Source organism: Pleurodeles waltl, chromosome 2_1 (genome assembly GCF_031143425.1).
Source record: "Pleurodeles waltl isolate 20211129_DDA chromosome 2_1, aPleWal1.hap1.20221129, whole genome shotgun sequence".
Classification (NCBI taxonomy): domain Eukaryota; kingdom Metazoa; phylum Chordata; class Amphibia; order Caudata; family Salamandridae; genus Pleurodeles; species Pleurodeles waltl.
The window spans coordinates 858,977,385-858,997,364 of NC_090438.1; positions in this window are offsets into that span (position 1 = coordinate 858,977,385).

The following is a 19,980-nucleotide window of genomic DNA, read 5'->3' on the forward strand; positions in this document are numbered from 1 at the left end:
AAGGGTTTCTTACAGAAAATTACAACTGGAATAAAAAAATATTGAAATTGCTGTAAAAAAACAGCAATTTTTCTGTACGTTTTACTTAGTAACTTTTTCCTGCAATGTCAGATTTTTAAAAGCAATAGACCGTTACATCTGCTGGACTCTTCTGGTTGCAGGGATATATAGGGCTTGTAGGTTCATCAAGAACCCTAGGTACTCAGAGCCAATAAATGATCTGCACCTTGCAGTGTGTTTTCATTCTATACCGGGTATACAGCAATTCATTTGCTGAAATATAAAGAGTGAAAAATAGGTATCAAGAAAACCTTTGTATTTCCAAAATGGGCACAAGATAAGGTGTTGAGGAGCAGTGGTTATTTGCACATCTCTGAATTCTGGGGTGCCCATACTAGCCTGTGAATTAGAGGGCATTTTTCAAATAGACATCTTTTTTACACACTGTCTTACATTTGGAAGGATAAATTGTAGAGAAAGACAAGGGGCAATAACACTTGTTTTGCTATTTTATGTTCCCCCAAGTCTCCCAATAACAATGGTACCACACTTGTGTAGGTAGGGCTAGCGACCGCGACAAGAAATACCCCAAGACTCAACGTGGACACATCACATTTTTCCAAAGAAAACAGGTGTTTTTTTAAAGTGCCTACCTGTGGATTTTGGCCTCTAGCTCAGCCGGCACCTATGGGAACCTACCAAACCTGTGCATTTTTGAAAACTAGAGACCTTGGGGAATCCAAGATGGGGTGACTTGTGGGGCACTTACCAGGTTCTGTTACCCAGAATCCTTTGCAAACCTCAAAATTTGGCAAAAAAAACCACTTTTTCCTCACATTTCGGTGACAGAAAGTTCTGGAATCTGAGAGGAGCCACAAATTTCCTTTCACCCAGCGTTTCCCCAAGTCTCCAGATAAAAATTATACCTCACTTGTGTGGGTAGGCCTAGTGCCCACGACAGGAAATGCCCCAAAACCCAACTGGACACATCACATTTTTCCAAAGAAAACAGAGGTGTTTTTTGCAAAGTGCCTACCTGTGGATTTTGGCTTCTAGCTCAGCCGGCACCTATGGAAACCTACCAAACCTGCGCATTTTTTAAAACTAGAGACCTATGGGAATCCAAGATGGGGTGACTGGTGGGGCTCTCACCAGGTTCTGTTACCCAGAATCCTTTGCAAACCTCACAATCTGGCAAAAAAAACACTTTTTCCTCATATTTCGGTGACAGAAAGTTCTGGAATCTGAGAGGAGCCACAAATTGCCTTTCACCCACTGTTTCCCTAAGTCTCCCGATAAAAATTATACCTCACTTGTGTGGGTAGGCCTAGTGCCCGCAGCAGGAAATGCCCCAAAACACAAGGTGGACACGTCACATTTTTCCACAGAAAACAGAGGGGTTTTTTGCAAAGTGTCTACCTGTGGATTTTGGCCTCTAGCTCAGCCGGTACCTAGGGAAACCTGCCAAACCTGCACATTTTTTAAAACTAGAGACCTAGGGGAATCCAAGATGGTGTGACTTGTGGGGCTCTCACCAGGTTCTGTTACCCAGAATTCTGTGCAAACCTCAAAATTTGGCTAAAAACACACTTTTTCCTCACATTCCGGTGACAGAAAGTTCTGGAATCTGAGAGGAGCCACAAATTTCCTTCCACCCAGCATTCCTCCAAGTCTCCAGATAAAAATGGTACTTCACTTGCGTGGGTAGGCCTTGTGCTCGCAACAGGAAATGCCCCAAAACACTATCTGGACCCATCAAAATTATCAAATACAAAACTACCTGTTTTTGCGGGGGGCACCTGCATTTTTGGTCCTGGGCTCAGCAGCCATCTAGGGAAACCTACCGAACCCAGACATTTCTGAAAACTAGACATCCGAGGGAGTCCAGGGAGGTGTGACTTGCGTGGATCCCCCAATGTTTTTTACCCAAAATCCTCAGCAAACCTAAAATTTAGCTAAAACATCACATTTGTCCCACATTTCTGTGTGGGATCACCATACGGGGAGAAATTTCATACCATTCAACGTTCCCCTCCATCTCCCGGTAAAAATGATACCTCACTTGTGTAGGTGGCCAAGTGCTTGTGACATGGAAGAGCCAAAAACATGTCGAAATTGAGGGGGAACCAAAGTGGGTTCAAAAGGGCAGTTTGAAAAAAATATTTTTAGACTGACAAGTGCAGCTGAATTTTTATCTGTATACATGAAATAATTCTGGGTAGTAGGAATTTTGTGGATTCCTGCAGATTCTGGAAGGTTCCATCACAAAAATGTGGGCAAAATGTGTGCTTTCCAGCAAAGTTGCAGGTTTGCAGGGCATTGTTGGTAAGGAAATGGTGCAGGGTGCACGTGAAGCACACCACCCTGGAATCAACTAGATGTGGAAGCAGGGCAAAGCTCAATCTGAATATATCCTTCATCAACAGTGCACACAGCATCAATGGCCTTTTGTCAATGCTCATATCTCCCCTCAGCCTTTAAACAAATCACACAGCCCCTCTTGGTTCTAAAGCCGACTCAATTTCCTGTTTGCCAAATGTCATGGAGGACGTTCCTAAATATTTAACCTTAATGGGCCTACTGGTCTTCTCTGGACCTTCTGGTCCTCTGTAGGCCTACTGGCTCATTTCATTCTGTCCCATTGTACGCTACTGTGCTTTGACCTACTAGACTCTCGTCCATCATATCCACTCTTGCTACAATGTGCGAGTCTGTCCTGTTTTGCCCTTTCTTTACCCACCCCCCTTTTAGGGACACAAAAACATATGATATATCCAGTTTACTCCTTCTGAGCCTCAGGTATGGCCTATTGCCTAAGGGGGAGTAATGCATTTCTTCCTGTCCATACTTAACTGGCAGCCTGCCTACTAAGACTTCAAGCTTCAACCCCCACCAAGGCCCTGTGTCTTCAAAACTTCAAAACTTAGTAATGTCTCTTTAGTCACCTCTTTCTTTGTAATGTTAAGTGCAGCTTGCTTTCAGATTTCATACTATACTCTTCCTAGGTAACAACGGTGTCTACACCGGTACACCACCAATCCACTTCTGAGTGCTCCTGAGGCTCCTTTTCATATTTTTATTTCAAGTCTAAACCAGTCGGCTCTACTGGGTAATTATCCCCAGATGCAATGCAATTAATTGCAGTCTAGACAACCATTTCCAACAGTCTGTAGGGCAAATAACATACCACACACCACCTTGCCCCGACCAGCATAACACCATTTCATCAGAAAGAAAGCCCAGATTACTATCTGAAACTCTATCAGCTTGTAGCTTTTGCACATTTACTAGGAGGGTGTAGACAGATCCGCTCCTCCAAATTCCTTTGTCTCATTTGCTTGTTCCATAAATAATAGTCATAGTGGTTCAGTGAGTGTCAGCTCCCACAATCATTGGCTGGTAGATATAACCCAACAAACTATCAGATCTCCATGAAGCCAGGTCTGTAAATCTAGAGTCTCTCTAGTTCAAAATATCCTGCCTCTGCTTATTTCCCTCATAGCAAACTCATCACTGCCAAAAGTATGATAATGAGCTTCAGTATGGACATCATCCAGGAAGAGTTGCCAATCTTAATTTAAATATTTCCTTGTCGAAATGTGTTCTCCTTAACAGATTTCAGGATTTCTACATTGGTCTCCCCACTTTTGGCCTTGTGTACGCTACTCTAAAACTGTGTGTAAAACCAAACCTAGTCAACCATGCAGCGTCCCTGCAAGGGTAATGTTGCCTCCATTGTTCTGTTACCATTAAACAAACCAGAGTTTTGGCATTTCCTCAACATACCTCATCCAGAACCTATTCCTATTTGTGGCCCACTGAACACTCCCTGCTGACTGGAGTAATACTTCTTCAGTGGCTGTTTCACCCAGCATTTTGAACTCTTGTGCACTGTGCTTGGTGGAGAGCTTCTTTTATAAAAGGACCACTATGCTCCCCCACTCTACAACTTGAGAAGCCCCCAAACACGCCTTAGAGGGGACTCCCAGGACAAGGAGCATAAGACAGGGTAGGCCTCTAACAGGGTATAGCGAAGAATCATCATTGTAAGGGTCTTCTTTTGAAGCAACAAATCATTAAATAGCTCACCTCAAACTCCTCACTGGTCTACACTCATGATCCAGTAGAGTTAGTTGTGATATCAAAGCCAGACCAACATAACAACATTCATTTGTATAGTTCATATTACATCCAATGTACTTAAGTAGTGACACAATTTGATCAGGTAATTTGTCAAAGTAAATATTGACATCTTGCCATGAAAGAAGATATCCAAGTGCCAGTATTGGTTGGAAGTCTCTGTTTCCCCACCAACCCCTCTTTGAAACATGCATCAGGTGAGTCCCATTATTATAACAATGCCCATATAGAGAAAGTACTTCTTTTTTACTACTGTGATTCTGTTCCCCCTTCTGGCTTCCACTCATCCTTTCGTTGGTCTCTGAAGGCATGTATGACACTAAATAAAGTTTTTTTGCTACAATCACCTTCCATGTTGTCCTACTGGATGTCTCTGCTTGATCCTCCCCTTCATCTGTCCCTTAATCTTTCCTTGGTCATTTGCCTTTGCCTTTCCTCTAATCTCCAGGATTTTGTCCCAGAGATCCAATCAACATTTTGAAACCTCTTAAAGAAGCCTCCTTTTCCTCTGTCACCCATGATACTTTGGCTGCTTTACCTCTGATCTCTTGCGTACTCCCTCAAACTTTCCACCAGGTTTTCCAGCACTTATTGTCTGAATCATCACCATCATCCTGTGTGCTCTTTGCGCATCTGAGCCTTTTGACACTCAGCCCACCCCTCTCTTCTTTCCAACCTACTGAAGGTTGTCTCACTTATTCGTCACTTATACAGGTCCATCCATTCTCTGGCTCTCACTTATTATCAGCTGTATGTTCTTCTCTAGATTGATATGCTTTGTCCATCTTTAACTGCGCATTCCTTCTCAGAGGTAACATTGTCCAGGATGCTCGTCATTCTCAGAATCCCCTGGCAACAAGCTGATGTTCAGTGATAGATCCACTTCTGCTTCTTCTAAAATGCCCTTAACAGTGCTTAGTTTATCTCCTCCGCTCTTCACCTAACTCTCTGCTTTTCATTCAGGGCCTAATTAGGTGCCCTCATCTCATTCCCCCGATTCTTCAAGATGTAATGCCCCACCCTCATGATGAAAGCCTCAATAACATTGAACTCAAATCTTCTTTGGTGCCTGGTGCCTGCTCCAAGGGTCCTGCATCTTACTTGGCATGACTTACAGTATTTTGTTCAATTGTTCTACTCTATTATATGTGCTGGCACTAAATTCACCCTACCGTCCCCCTCCCGAATAAGTGGAGAGGGTGGTCCCCACCTTACATCCCTAGGCCTGACTTGGCACACTAAGGCCCATATTTATACTTTTTTAGCGCCGCATTTGAGTAATTTTTTTATACAAAAGTGGCGCAAAGTTGCAAAATACAATTGTATTTTGTAAGTTTGCGCAGCGTTTGCGTCAAAAAGTGACGCAAATGCGGTGCTAAAAAGTATAAATATGGTCCTAAATTTTATTTTGCTTCACATACCTATGACAATGTCTCGGTGTATTGTCTGAAATCTTAAGTCATTCATGGATTTTTATGCCACAACACCTTGCATTCATTTACCACTCTATGAGTATGGGCTAAAATATCAGCAGACAAACTGTTGTCTGAAAAGTCAGGACTCGCTGTATTTGTCAAGCATACTATCACCTGACAACAATGCTATCAAGCAATCAACGGTAACCGTATTTATCCAACAAAAGCAACATTTTCTGTGCATCACAGATCTTTCTACGCAATGATTAAAGTTGTAGATATTGCTATTGCAACACGTGCGAGAAAGGTATAAAACACTTCGCTTTCAGAGGTAGGGCATGGAAACAGATTGATTGTGTTGGTACACAGTTGTATCAAAAAAAGGGAAAGAAATCAGCAAAGCTGTCAGGGCTTGAAATATCGTCCAACCATCCCAGGGGCATTACATGTGTCAGGTCTGAAGATGAATCATGGAGTTCAATCGAGGAATCCTCTTTTATTTCATTTTGCAGGTGCTGATGCCACAGAATTCCATTTCTCTCGGCACCCTAACAAAGTTTAGCAAACAGTTGCATGTCACCTGCACTCTGCATTTCTCCTTTCTAAAACCATACCCCAAATGCGCGTTTAGGTGATTACTCTGAAAGACAATTTTTATTTCGACAGAATAAAAAGAATTAAACGTTTGAAGGGCTTAGAATGACAATCTTGCAGTAATGTTCCGCCAGCTGTAGTGTATGGTGCCAAGCAAGCTGAAAATATAAATGTTAAGCCAAAACTGTCTTAAATCAATTATTTCAATTACTACCTACTTTCCTTGCAGCTCCATAATGACCCAACCACGGCTGACAAAGGCTTCTTTGTGTTTGCTTTTGCTGATTCTTCTTTTTCTGCACTCTCTGTTAAGTGTGGATCACTTGAACGTCTCCTTAGAAACATATTGCATTAAAATTGTCAACATTTTGTTGCTCGGGGTGGTAGTCTCCTTAGTTGAGCTGCAGGTGTCCATCGAGAAACACCTTTCAATATGCACGAACTTAAGCTCAACATTTATTTTATTGTGTGTTAGAGCTTCTTACAGCTTCTTGAGGCTAAATATGTCTGTAAAATTAATTATCCCGCAGGTCCCTCAAAGACAAATTGTATGTCACTTATTCTCAGTCAACCTCAAAAAAGCTTTATGTCCCCGACATTAGAAATTGCCACTTGTCACATGCGGAAGGTTTTGTCTACCTGTATTATTGAAGAGATTTGTATTGAGTGATCTCCTGATCCAGACCCTATAACTGGCACCTATGACGTTCAATACCTCCATAAGGAACACATGTTCGCACTGTCAGTGACCTCTATGATGTTTGTCTGGATGCCTTAACTACCTGCAGTGGGCACCATCCCAGCCCCTTCCACGACTGTTACGCGTTTAGGAGTTAATATCGGCTCTCAGTTGGCCAAATAGCTTCCGTTGTATCGTCCTGCACCGACCACCTTCCTTCCTGTGACATATACTGATTTCAAGCATACTGTGGTGGGGCTTTGATGGGAATATGTGTGAATTGCACCGACACTTGGAGTTGTGAATAAGCAAATAATAGTAAACATATTAAAGTGTAAGTTAAGTTAACTTTGTGAATCAGGCCCTGAAAAAGGCTTGTCAGAGGTTTACTAGTTCTGCTGCTTGACTTTGGAACACTCTTCCTATTTACTTACGACGAGAGGTTTCACCCAGTTGTTTCACACCCAACTTAAACCCTGGATTTTTGCCAAGCTTGCTCTGTTTAAGTAATAGAACATGTCCTCTCAGTGAGTTGCTGCTTATTCAGTTAGGCACCTGGAGACCATTGGTGATAGTGCTTTCTATATATTGTATTTAACATCTTATGACATGACTGAACCCACCTGTTTTGTTGTGTTGCCTTTTCAGACACATGTTTTAAAGTCTATTCAAGATAAGGGGTATATTTTTGCACCAGTCCCTAATGTGCTCCTGTTCATGTGGACTGTGAGTCCTCCTCTGTAGAAACGTCATATATAGTGACAGTGAAGAGAGCATTAACCTAGCTCAGAAGTTAGTAAGTAAGAATGTCCCTTGGCTCTGATTCATATGCCACTGTCCTTCCATTGGAAGAAGATGGGAATGATGTAAAAGAGTAGGAAAGCGACTGCGAAGACAAATGCTTGATGTACAAAAGTTATGAATAGCAATTTCCTAACTGTGATTATGTATTTAGGAAATCGCTATTTCTAATGTACGAACTCTACTGAGTTTCTTTATTGATTCCTAGTGGGTCACAAATAGACCTACCTCATGAATATTTATGAAGCAGGTTGCAATAATTCACTCATTAAGAATTTTAGTGTAGGAAAATGTCTCTGATGGCATGGTTACCCCCTAACATTTTGCCTTTTGTTGATGCTAGTTATGATTAAAAGCGTGCTGGGACCCTGCTAACCTGGCCCAAGCACCAGTGTTCTTTCCCAAACTGTACCTTTGTTTCCACAATTGACACATGGATAAGTCCATTGTAAATGGTACCCCTGGTACCAAGGGCCCTGTAGCCAGGGAAGGTTTCTAAGGGCTGCAGCATGCATTATGCCACCCTGGGAACCCCTCACTCAGCAAATGCACACTGCCTCACAGTCTGTGTGTGCTGGTGGGGAGAAAAAACTAAGTTGACATGGCACTCCCCTTAGAGTGCCATGCCCACAACCCACTGCCTGTGGCATAGGTAAGTCACCCTTCTAGCAGGCTTTACAGCCCCAAGGCAGTGTGCACTATACCACAGTAGAGGGCATAGTTGCATGAGCCAATTTTTAGACATTGTAAGTGCAGGGTAACCATAAAGAGCATATGGTCTGGGAGTTTGTCAAACACTGCTTCAGCAGGCAGGTCGCTCCCCGCTCCTCCGCCCAGTGCCACCTCCTCACCTCCATTCCATTACTTTTGAAATTCCCCAGCCACTACGTCCTCTGCGGCCCCTCCCGCCTCCCCCCTCCTCCGCCTCACCTTCCGTTCCTTTGCTTTCAAATTCCCCAGCCGCTGCGTCCCCTGCGGCCCCTCCTGCCTCCCCCTCCTCCTCCTCACCTCATTTCCATTACTTTTGAAATTCCCCAGCCGCAGCGTCCTCTGCGGCCCCTCCCGCCTCCCCCCTCCTCCACCTCACCTTCCGTTCCTTTGCTTTCAAATTCCCCAGCCGCTGCGTCCCCTGCGGCCCCTTCTGCCTCCCCCTCCTCCTCCTCACCTCATTTCCATTACTTTTGAAATTCCCCAGCCGCTGTGTCCCCTGCGGCCCCTCCCGCCTCCCCCCTCCTCCTCCTCACCTTCCGTTCCTTTGCTTTCAAATCCCCCAGCCGCTGCATCCCCTGCGGCCCCACCCCCCCAGCCTTCCCATTCGTCCAGCCCTCCCTCCTCCCAGCTGCCACTCCCTCCCCTCCATTTATGGCAGCTGTGGCACGGTAACGAGGAGCAACCCTTGACCCTGCTTCAGCAGGCAGGTCGCTCCCCGCTCCGCCGCCCAGCGCCACCTCCTCACCTCCGTTCCATTACTTTTGAAATTCCGCAGCCGCTGCGTCCCCTGCTGCCCCTACCTCCGCCTCACCTTCCGTTCCTTTGCTTTCAAATTCCCCAGCCACTGCATCCCCTGCGGCCCCTCCTGCTTCCCCCCTTCTCCTCCTCACCTCCTTTCCATTACTTTTGAAATTACCCAACTGCTGCGTCCCCTGTGGCCCCTCCCACCTCCCCCTCCTCACCTTCCATTCCTTTGCTTTCAAATTCCCCAGCCACTGTGTCCCCTGCGGCCCCACCCACCCAGCCTTCCCATTCGTCCAGCCCTCCCTCCTCCCAGCTGCGACTCCCTCCCTCCCCTCCATTTATGGCAGCAGGGCGCGGACGCGCGCAGCAGGCGCACCATCCCGTCTGCGCGCGTCCACGCCAAGACCACGCCCAGCACCAGTCCCTCTGGCCCCCTCAGACAAACCTACTCCCCCCTCACCCTCCACTCACTCAACCCAGGCCCTCGCCCCACATGCACCCTTTCCAGCCCCACACACACTCATGGCCCCTTCACCTGCCTCACCTGTCATTTCTCCTGCTCCTCATCCCTCACACCACACACCAACCACAGCGACCCCCCGACAACACACAAAACTCCCCCAACGCAACACACACCTGTTCTGCCCCCACCCCCACCAACCAGCCCCGCAGCACACCACCCCACAACCACAACACCCTCATGCACCACACCAACACCACCTACCACAACCACCTCAACTGCCTGCTCCTCAACACCCGCTCCCTTCACAAACATGCCATAGAACTCTTGGACCTCATCACATCAGACTCACCTGACATCGCCTTCCTCATGAAACCTGGACCAACCCCTCCTTAGAACCCGACATAGCCATCGCCACCCCCAAGGGATACAAACTCCAACGCAAAGACCGCCACAACAGGCCAGGTGGTGGCATCGCCATCCTACACAGGGACACCATCAAAGACACCACCAGCTCCCAAGACACTATCGACAACACAGAACAGATGCACTTCCTAATCCACATTAACAACAACTCCACTCTCAGAGGTACACTAATCTGCAGACCACCAGGACCACGCCCTTCCTTCTGCGACACCATCGCCGACACCATCAGCTCGCACGCCATCACCTCCACAGACTACATCCTCCTCGGTGATTTCAACTTTCACTTGGAGAATCTACAAGACCACAACTCTACCTCCCTCATAGACAACCTCGGGCTCAAACAACTGGTCACCACACCCACCCATTCAGCAGGACACACGCTCAACGCAATTTTCACCTCAAGCCAACACATAGCCTACACCCACACACCGAACTCCTCTGGACTGACCACCACTGCGTCCACTTCTCCTTCACCAAACCCCCCACACACCACCATCAACACACCACACCCTACCGCATGTGGGACAAGATCCCCACAGAACGCCTGAACTCCCAACTGGCTCACAACCCCCCCCACACCAACGACTCCAACACAGGAGCACACAACCTCTCGAAATGGATCACTACCTGCGCAGACACACTAGCCCCCCTCAGAAAACACATCGCCACCCACAACATCAAGAACGCCCCATGGTTCACCCCCGAACTCCAAGACTCCAAGCGCAAATGCCTCCAAGCAGAGAAAATATGGCAACAAGAACCCTCTAAAACCAAAGCCACCGTTTGCACCCATCACCAACTCATACGCACCTCCAAAAGAGATCACTACAAGACACGCCTTGACAACAACTCTCAAAAAAGCAAAGAACTCTTCACCATCATTAATGAACTAGCCAAACCCAAAGCCAGCAATATAGACCCCTCACACACACAGCCTCTATGTGACGCCCTCTCCAACCAATTCCACCACAAAATCCTGGACATCCACAACAGCTTCATACCACACACACCTACCACACACACCCCTCACTCACCCAACTCAACCCCCACTCATGACTCCCCAACCACACTCACCACCTGGGCCCCCACCACACACGAAGAAACCGAAAAAACCATGAACTCCATCCACTCCGGATCCCCCTCTGACCCCTGCCCACATCACATCTACAACAAAGCCAGCCCAACCATCGCCCCCATACTCCACGACATAATCAACTCCTCTTTCGACTCCGCCACCTACCCAGACCCCTGGAAACACGCGGAAATCATCGCTCTCCTAAAAAAAAACAAAGCCGACCCGGAGACCCTCTCCAACTATTGCCCCATCTCCCTCCTCCCTTTCCCCGCCAAGGTTGCTGAGAAACTAGTCAACGCCCACCTATCCCACTTCCTCGAAGAAAACAACACTCTTGGCCCCTCACAATCCGGGTTCCGCAAGAACCACAGCACAGAAACCGCCCTCATCGCATGCACTGACGACATCAGGACCAAAGTCGAGAAAGGCGAGACCGTCTCACTCATCCTCCTAGACCTCTCCGCAGCCTTTGACATGGTCTGCCACCACACACTCCGCACACGCCTCCACAACATAGGAATTCGCCACAAAGCCTTAGACTGGCTCACCTCCTTCCTCACTGACCGGACCCAGAGAATCCGCCTTCCACCTTTCCACTCCACCGCTACCAAGATCTTCTGCGGAGTCCCCCAAGGGTCCTCCCTCAGCCCCACACTCTTCAACATTTACATGATCCCCCTAGCCAACATCCTCCGATCACACGGAATCACTATCCTCTCCTACGCAGATGGCACCCAACTCATCCTCTCCCTCACCCGCAACCCCACCACCGCCAAAACCAACCTACACGCTGCTCTCCTCGACACCGCCAACTGGATGACAACTAACCACCTCAAGCTTAACTCCAACAAAACCGAGAACATCATCTTCGGCCCCAACAAAACCATATGGGACGACTCCTGGTGGCCCACCACCCTAGCCCCCGCACCCACCACTGCAAACCACGCATGCAACCTCGGCATCATCCTGGACCCCTCCGCTCCATGACATAGCAAATCAATGCTCTAACCTCCTCCTGCTTCCACACACTCCGCACTCTAAAAAAATGGATTCCAGAGACCAGGAAGAGAGTCACACATGCACTCATCATCAGCAGACTAGACTACGGTAACGCCCTCTACGCCGGCACCACACTCAAACTCAAAAGCAAACTCCAGAGAATCCAGAACACAGCTGCACGCCTCGTCCTTGGCCTTCCCCACCACAAATGAATCTCACCACACCTCAAATCCCTTCACTGGCTCCCCATAGACAAGAGAATCACATTAAAGATCCTCATCCACGCACACAAATCCCTCCACAACACCGGCCCAACCTGCCTCAACGAGAGAGTGAACTTCCATACTCCCACCTGCAACCTCCGATCAGCCGACCTCGCCCTAGCCACAGTCCTTCGCATCCAACGCACCACCACAGGAGGCAGGTCCTTCTCCTACCTCGCCCCCAAAACCTGGAACTCCATCCCCACCAACCTCCGCAAAACCAAAGACCTCCTGCTCTTCAGAAAGAACCTCAAGACATGGTTGTTCGAACAGTGACCCTCCTTGCCCCCCTCTTACCTCCCCACAAGCGCCTTGAGACTGTCAAGGGTGAGTAGCGCGCTCTCTAAATCTTTTGGATTGATTGATTGACAGTTCCATAAGGGCTACATTGAATACTAGGAAGTTTGGTATCAAACTTCTCAGCACAATAAATCCACACTGGTGCCAGTGTGGTATTAATTGAGAAATGCACACAGAGGGCATCTTAGAGATGCCCCCTGTATACCAGTCCAACTACTGGAGCTAGGCTGACCAGTTTCTGCCAGCCTGCCACACCCAGACTGGTTTCTGGCCACATGGGGTGAGTGCCTTTGTCACTCTGTAGCCAGGAACAAAGCTTGTACTGGGTGGCAGGAACTGTAACACCTGGTGGTGAGCCTCAAAGGCTCAAGCCTGGTGTTACAGCGCCCCAGGGCACTCCAGCTAGTGGAGATGCCCACCCCTCCAGACACAGCCCCCGCTTTTGGCAGCAAGTCTGGAGCAGATAATGAGAAAAACAAGAAGGAGTCACCCTCCAGTTAGGACAGGCCCTAAGGTGCCCTGAGCTGAAGTGACCCATGCCTTAGGAAATACTCCATCTTGTTTTGGAGGATTACCCCTAATAGGATTAGGGCTGTGCCTCCCTCCCCACAGGGAGGAGGCACAAAGAGGGTGCAGCCACCCTCCAGGACAGTAACCATTGGCTACTGCCTCAGACCTAAACACATTCCTAAATTGGGTATTTAGGGGTGACCCTGAACCCAGGAAACCAGATTCCTGCAACCTACAACAAGAAGGACTGCTGACCTGAAAGCCCCGCAGAGACGACGGAGACGACAACTGACTTTGACCCAGCCCTACCAGCCTGTCTCCATACTCAAAGAATCTGCACAGTGACACATCCAGCGGGACCAGTGACCTCTGAGGACTCAGGGGACTGCCCTGCACCCAAAGGACCAAGAAACGTCAGTGCACAGCGGCTCTGTCCAAGAAACCAAGAAACAACCATCTTTTAAGGGACTCCAGCCTCACTCCAGAAGCATGAGTCCCCAAAACTCTGCTCCCGACGCTCCAGGCTCATGTCCAGAAGAACTAACACTGCAAAGAGGACCCCCAAGCGACTCCCACAACTTGGAAACCCTGAGACGAGCTCCCTGCACCCCCAAAGCGACACCTGCAGAGAGAATCCGAAGGCTCCCCCTGACCGCGACTGCCCGGTAACAAAGGAACCCAACTCCTGGAAGAAGCAATGCACCCGCAGCCCCAGGCCCGATAAAAAACAACTACTGGTGCAGGAGTGACCAGCAGGCAGCCCTTGTCCTTGCCCAGTTGGTGGCTGGCCCGAGACGCCCCCCTGTGCCCTGCCTGCATCGCCAGAATGACCCCCGGGTCTCTCCATTTATTTCTATCTACAACCCGACATTCTCTTAGGACACTTCACCCAGCCGCCTTTGTGCCTCTGAGGGTGAATTTTGTGGGCCTGTTTGTGACCCCCAGTGCCCTACAAAACCCCCCGGTCTGCTCCCCGAGGATGCAAGTACTTTCTTGCTAGCAGACTGGAACCGGAGCACCCCTATCCCCTATAGGTGCCTATGCTATGTGGGCCCTACTTTGACCTCTGCACCTGACCGGACCTGTGTTACTGGTGCTGGGTGTTTGGAGTTAACTTGAACCCCCAACGGTGGGCTGCCTATGCCCCGGAGATTGAACTTGTAAGTGCTTTACTTACCTAAAAAACTAACCAATACTTACCTCCCCCAGGAACTGCTGATTTTTGCAGTGTCCACTTTTAAAATAGCTTATTGCCATTTTTGCCAAAACTCTGTACATTACTGTTTTAATTCAAAGTTCCATATTTACCTATGCCAAGTACCTTACAATTTTTGTACTTATTTGAATTCTGTATCTTGTGGTTCTAAAATAAATTAAGAAAATAATATTTTTCTCTATCAAAACCTATTGGCCTGGAGTTAAGTCTTTGAGTGTGTATTCTCATTTATTGCCTGTGTGTGTGTACAACAAATGTTTAACACTACCCTCTGATAAGCCTACTGCTTGACTACACTACCACAATATAGAGCATTAGTATTATCTAATTTTGCCACTATCAACCTCTAAGGCGAACCCTTGGACTCTGTGTCCACTATCTCTCACTTTGAGATAGTATATACAGAGCCAACGTCCTACACTCAGCCATCACAAGGATGGTTGCCTGCTGTCCAAAGGGTATATAAGTTAGGGGAGATGGAAAGCTAACCAATAACCTAGCAGAAGAAAGCTACAGATTAGTACTGACAGGAGGAAATCAGATGCAGAAACAAGAAATATGAAAAAACAGATAATGCAGGAAGGGATAACAAGAATAAACAACCACTAAATAGAACAAAGAGGATTTGAGAAAAAGGACAAAGTATAAAAGAAAGAACAACAAAAATATTCTAATGGTGAGAGATAAAAATAAAAGCAATAAATATTGTTGACAAGAACCCTACTGGGGCCAGCAGAGGCATCATCCAAGGCTGCATCACTGGTGGTGGCAATGATACTTTCACCCGCTGTGGCTCTGATGGTGGCAGCGTCCACGGCCTGACCATCATGCCATCTTCTTGCCCCTCGGTGCTGAGGTAGGAAAAATGAAGATAAAATTAAATCAGTGGTACAATTAATCTCCTCAAAAATATTTTTACCGGCAAACACAGCAACATATTGGCATTGAACGTTTCTAAATCAGATAGCCTATATTATTGAGTTGAGCTATTTCTAATTTCCGTAACCTTACCTGTTAGTCTTGGCATCCTTGACATGTTCTCCCCTAATGTTTTGCCTCTTCTTTCCAGGTTGTTGATGTGTGCTGGACTCTGTTTTTGCTGTTTTTGATACTCTGGACACATTACCACTGGTGACCGGTGCTAAAGTGCAAGTGCACCTATGTAAAATGTATGTGTTATTGGCTTATCTATCATTGGCATATTTGATTTACTAGTAAGTCCCTAGTAGAGTGTACTAGATGTGCCCAGGACTTGTAAATCAAATGGTACTAGTGGGCCTGCAGCCCTGGTTGTGCCACCCACATTAGTAGCTCTGTAAACATGGCTCAGACCTGCCACTACAGTCTCTGTGTGTGCAGTTTTAAACTGCCAATTTGACTTGGCAAGTGTACCCACTTGCCAGGCCTAAACCTTCCCTTTTCATACATGTAAGGCAACCCTAAGGCAGGCCCTAGATAGCCCCATTGGTAGGGTGCAGTGTATGTTAAAGGTGGGGCATGTACTGATGTGTGTTACATGTCCTCACAGTGAAATACTGCTAAATTCAGTTTTCAATGTTGCAAGGCCTGTCTCTCTCATATGCTAACATGGTGGCTGCCTTTAAATATAATTAAAGTGCAGATTCCCTTTGAGAGTAGTTAGAAAAATGGAGTTTGGGGTCTCTGAACTCACAATTTAAAAATACATATTTTTAGTAAAGGTTGTTTTTAGTTTGTTAGTTTGAAAATGCCGCTTTTAGAAAGTAGACATTTTCTGGCTTAAACCAATCAGACTGTTTGTGGATTGCCTGTCTGGGTCAGTTTGACAGCTGGGCTGTTTGTGTATCCCCTCTAAACAGTGAGACAAAGGGAGCTGGGGAATATCCTGCATATCCTGATGAGCCATCTGTGCTAGAGTGGTGGGAGGGGTGGTCACTTATACCTGAATGGACTGTGCCTGCCCTCTCAGAATGCGATCTCCAACCCGCTGGTGTGTGTCTGGGGCATGGCCTGGGCAAGTCATGATCTTCTGACCAACAGAGACTTTCCTTTGAAGTATGCCTACTCCAAAGGCAGAAATGGGTATACATTTTGGACCAGAACCCCTGAAAATTAGACCATTTCTGGAACCAAGAGGAAACTCTGCCATGGCAAGAGCTGAAGAGCTGATGACAAGTGCTATCCTACAGTTGCTGCTTCTGCCTGTAAAAGGGGCAAAGTCTGGACTTTGTGATATATTCCTGCTTGTGAAGAATCTCTAAGGTCTTGAACTGAGCTTGCCTCCTGTTTTGAAATCTCAGGGCCATCAAAGACTTCCTCTGCCAGCACTTGGACTCTCTGCTGAGACTCCTGCTTTGCAAGTAGTTCCCTATCCAGTCCCTGGGCCCTTGAAAGGTAAAGTTGGCAGAACAGGAGTTGAAAATCCACGCACAGAACACCTTGTGGGAAAGTTTTCAACGCACCATTTGCCACGCGGCTGATAAACGACAGGCCGCCGGCTTTGCAGCTAAAATCAACGCTCCACCTGCATCGCAGCTGGGAGATTGACACATTGCGGCTGGGGAAATGATGTGGCTGCTGGTAACTACACAAACTCCATGAAGCGCATCGTCCTGGGTGTCAAAGTCAACCTGACTCTGCGTGGATCTAAAGTGCTCCGCCCAGAAATCGATGCACTGCTGTCTTGCGAGGGAGAAAAACGACACATCACCGACCCCACTGAAGAAGAAACAATACATGACCTCCCGTGTGAGAAAGGAATCGACGCATCGCTGCCTTTTCCGATGCACGCTCGCACGTGCAGCTTTATTTTTTATGCTAACCAGGTACTTTGTGCAAAACCATCGCTCCCATTGTTTTCAATGGAGTAAGACTCTTATTGTTTTCAAAATTCATATTTAAACTTGTGTATGTTGGATTTTTGTTATTTTATTCGTGCTTGATTTAGATAAATATTGTTTATTTTTCTAAACTGGTGTCCATTTTGTAGTATTTTCACTGTATTACTGTGTGGGTTGGTACAAATACTTTACACATTGCTTGTGAGTTAAGCCTGCCTGCTCGTGCCAAGCTACCAAGGGGATGAGAGGGGGTTAACCAGGTGTGTTTCTCCTTTGCCCTGACTAGGGTGAGTGTCCTTGCTTGGAAAGAGGGTAACCTGACTGCCAACCAAAGACCCCATTTCTAACATAACCTAAGCCCTTTTCCAAATTTCCTAAATTACATTTGAAAAAACTAATGCAGTGCAACGAATGATCTTTGCTTCGCAACCCCCTTAGAAGGGTCAGTTTCCCTTTTCAATGAATAGATGCATACTACACATCACTGGGAGATTGTTTGGACTGTACAAGCTCCATAAAAAGAAAGACACAGAGAATGCTATCTCACTGATATTACTACTACTATCACAGCATCACTATCTTAGTGACATGACAACAAAGGACTCTTTATGACTCCTTAAATAATCAGCCCATGCGAGCGCCCACAGCATCGAGCAGAACTAGGTAGCACAGAGCACCTCTCTCACTCAAATTGGATCATATAATATTCGTAACATTACCTGAGCTTAACTTTCCCTGAGTGTGAGCAGGATACTATTTGAAAAAACAATTAGTATTGTAGGACACAACAAAATGAGTAATTACTAGTACTCATGAAGCCATACAACCTGGATTACCAGCAGGTTGAGCAGGTCCTACTCCTAGTCGAAAATGTCAACTCAGCTGTGTGTCAGCTGCTGCTGGGTGTGCTGAAACCCAGTATGCTTGTCCATGCAACAGCACATTGTCCCAGACAGCAGCTGATGCTCTTGCAGGCCGTACCTACTCCCGGGACACTGTGGCCAGCATTAAGGGGAGACGGTGCTGCACAAAAAAACAGTGCAGCCACCAACTCCTCACTGAAAGTGGTGCAGGGCCGCACCCCCTGGTGGCACAGATGACCGCAGGGCATGTGGTTAGCTGTACTTCCTGCACTGACACCACCTCTCCCATGCTCTGCCATGGCACTGGGTGGAAAGGAAAAAAAGACTGGAAAGAGAAGGAATAGAGAGGAAAAAATGAGGAAGTTAGGGGAAAACAAAAAAAGGAACAAAAAGACACCAAAAATAAGTAAGAGGGAAAAACTTAAAACACACTAAGACAAATACACACAACTGAACTAAATGTAACACAGGGGATAATAAGTGGGATAAATAAGGATTACAAAGATACAGATTGGATAAAAAGGGAGGCCCAGCACCATTCAGAGAATAGATAAAGCGAGATGGTCGTGTACGCATGTGATGGCGTGGCGCGGTTCATGCTTGCTTTGCAAGGCAGAGTGCGCTACTCACACCAATCAGTATGAACGGAGCACAACACCTCCCGTCCACGAAGTTAGGCAGAGTTCACGGAGGTTTTTGGGTACTCAGCAAACTTCTGTGTAGCAGAACTCCGTGAGGTCCAACCAGGCTGAATTAAAGTACTATTCCTGGTAATTTAGTTTTGGTATAAGCAACATAATCCATTTAACCACTATTTGTAATATATATTAAACATCAGGATAAATGATGAAGTCGGAATTTTGACAAACATACAGGAAAATTTACTTTTAAAAGTGCAAACCTTGTCTGCCTGAAAGTCTTACTTTAAAGCATTAGCTTACCTACAGCTGCCCTTCCTGTCAGTTCTTTCATTTTGATGAGATGAAAAAAGCATGAGGACCTGGATATTAATTATGTGACTCATCCTCTCTTGGGAAAGGCATTTGGAGAAGGCTGAAGAACTTCATTAACTTGAGAGGAAACTGAGAAATCCAGTCCATTCATAGTTCATTATAAATTAAGATCATGAGAAGAGCAGTGTTTTCTTCCTTGGGTCAACTGCAGTCAAGCTGGCTCTATCCCAGAGGGATGTAGAGATGATTCCAGGAACAACTTGTTATGGTTGAGGAGGAGAGTTCTGCTGGTTTCCTTAGAACCTTTCCTGGGTGGACCCTCAGCCTCCTCCAGGTGCAGAAGGGTTCTGCTCTCTTGATTTTTCCTCAGAATTGCACACTGAGGGATAGTTTGCAGTAAGATAAAGGAGGTACTAAGAAAAGGAAGATGGTTTGCCCTTGGGAACATTTTTCCTATTGATTAGGGAGTGGCCATTGGCTAGTGAATTGTACAAAAGTGACACCTAAAACATTGTTCCTAAAATGCCATCTAGACCTTAGAGTTAACAGAAGAGGAATGGACCTGCTGTCTAGAACCTGTACGCAGACCTGAAATACTGAACCTCCTCCAACCCAGGACTAATGGGTCAGTTAGCTAGCCTCCTGTATTGCTGCATGACCATCACAATCTTTAAGAGGCTTTGACCAGTTGCTTACTGGCACTGGCAAGATGACTGAATTAGACATTGCCAATGGTCTCTGCCACAGTCGGTAATGGATTCTAAATATTGTCTCTGACATTCTGAAAGCTTTAGAGGTAAATTAGAGGAGCTACAATTAAAAGTTGAAAAGTTGTGAATTGGCAATTCTTCATCTTTTGGAGGATCAGGACTAACCACCCACAGCTTCTCACCAAAGGTGCAAGCTTTGTGGGGAAGGAAATCAGATTGGTTAACCATACCCTCTTGACTAAGGTACCTGGCTGTGATGAGACCATCCCAACTATACCTTCCAGGCTTGTCACACTGGACGT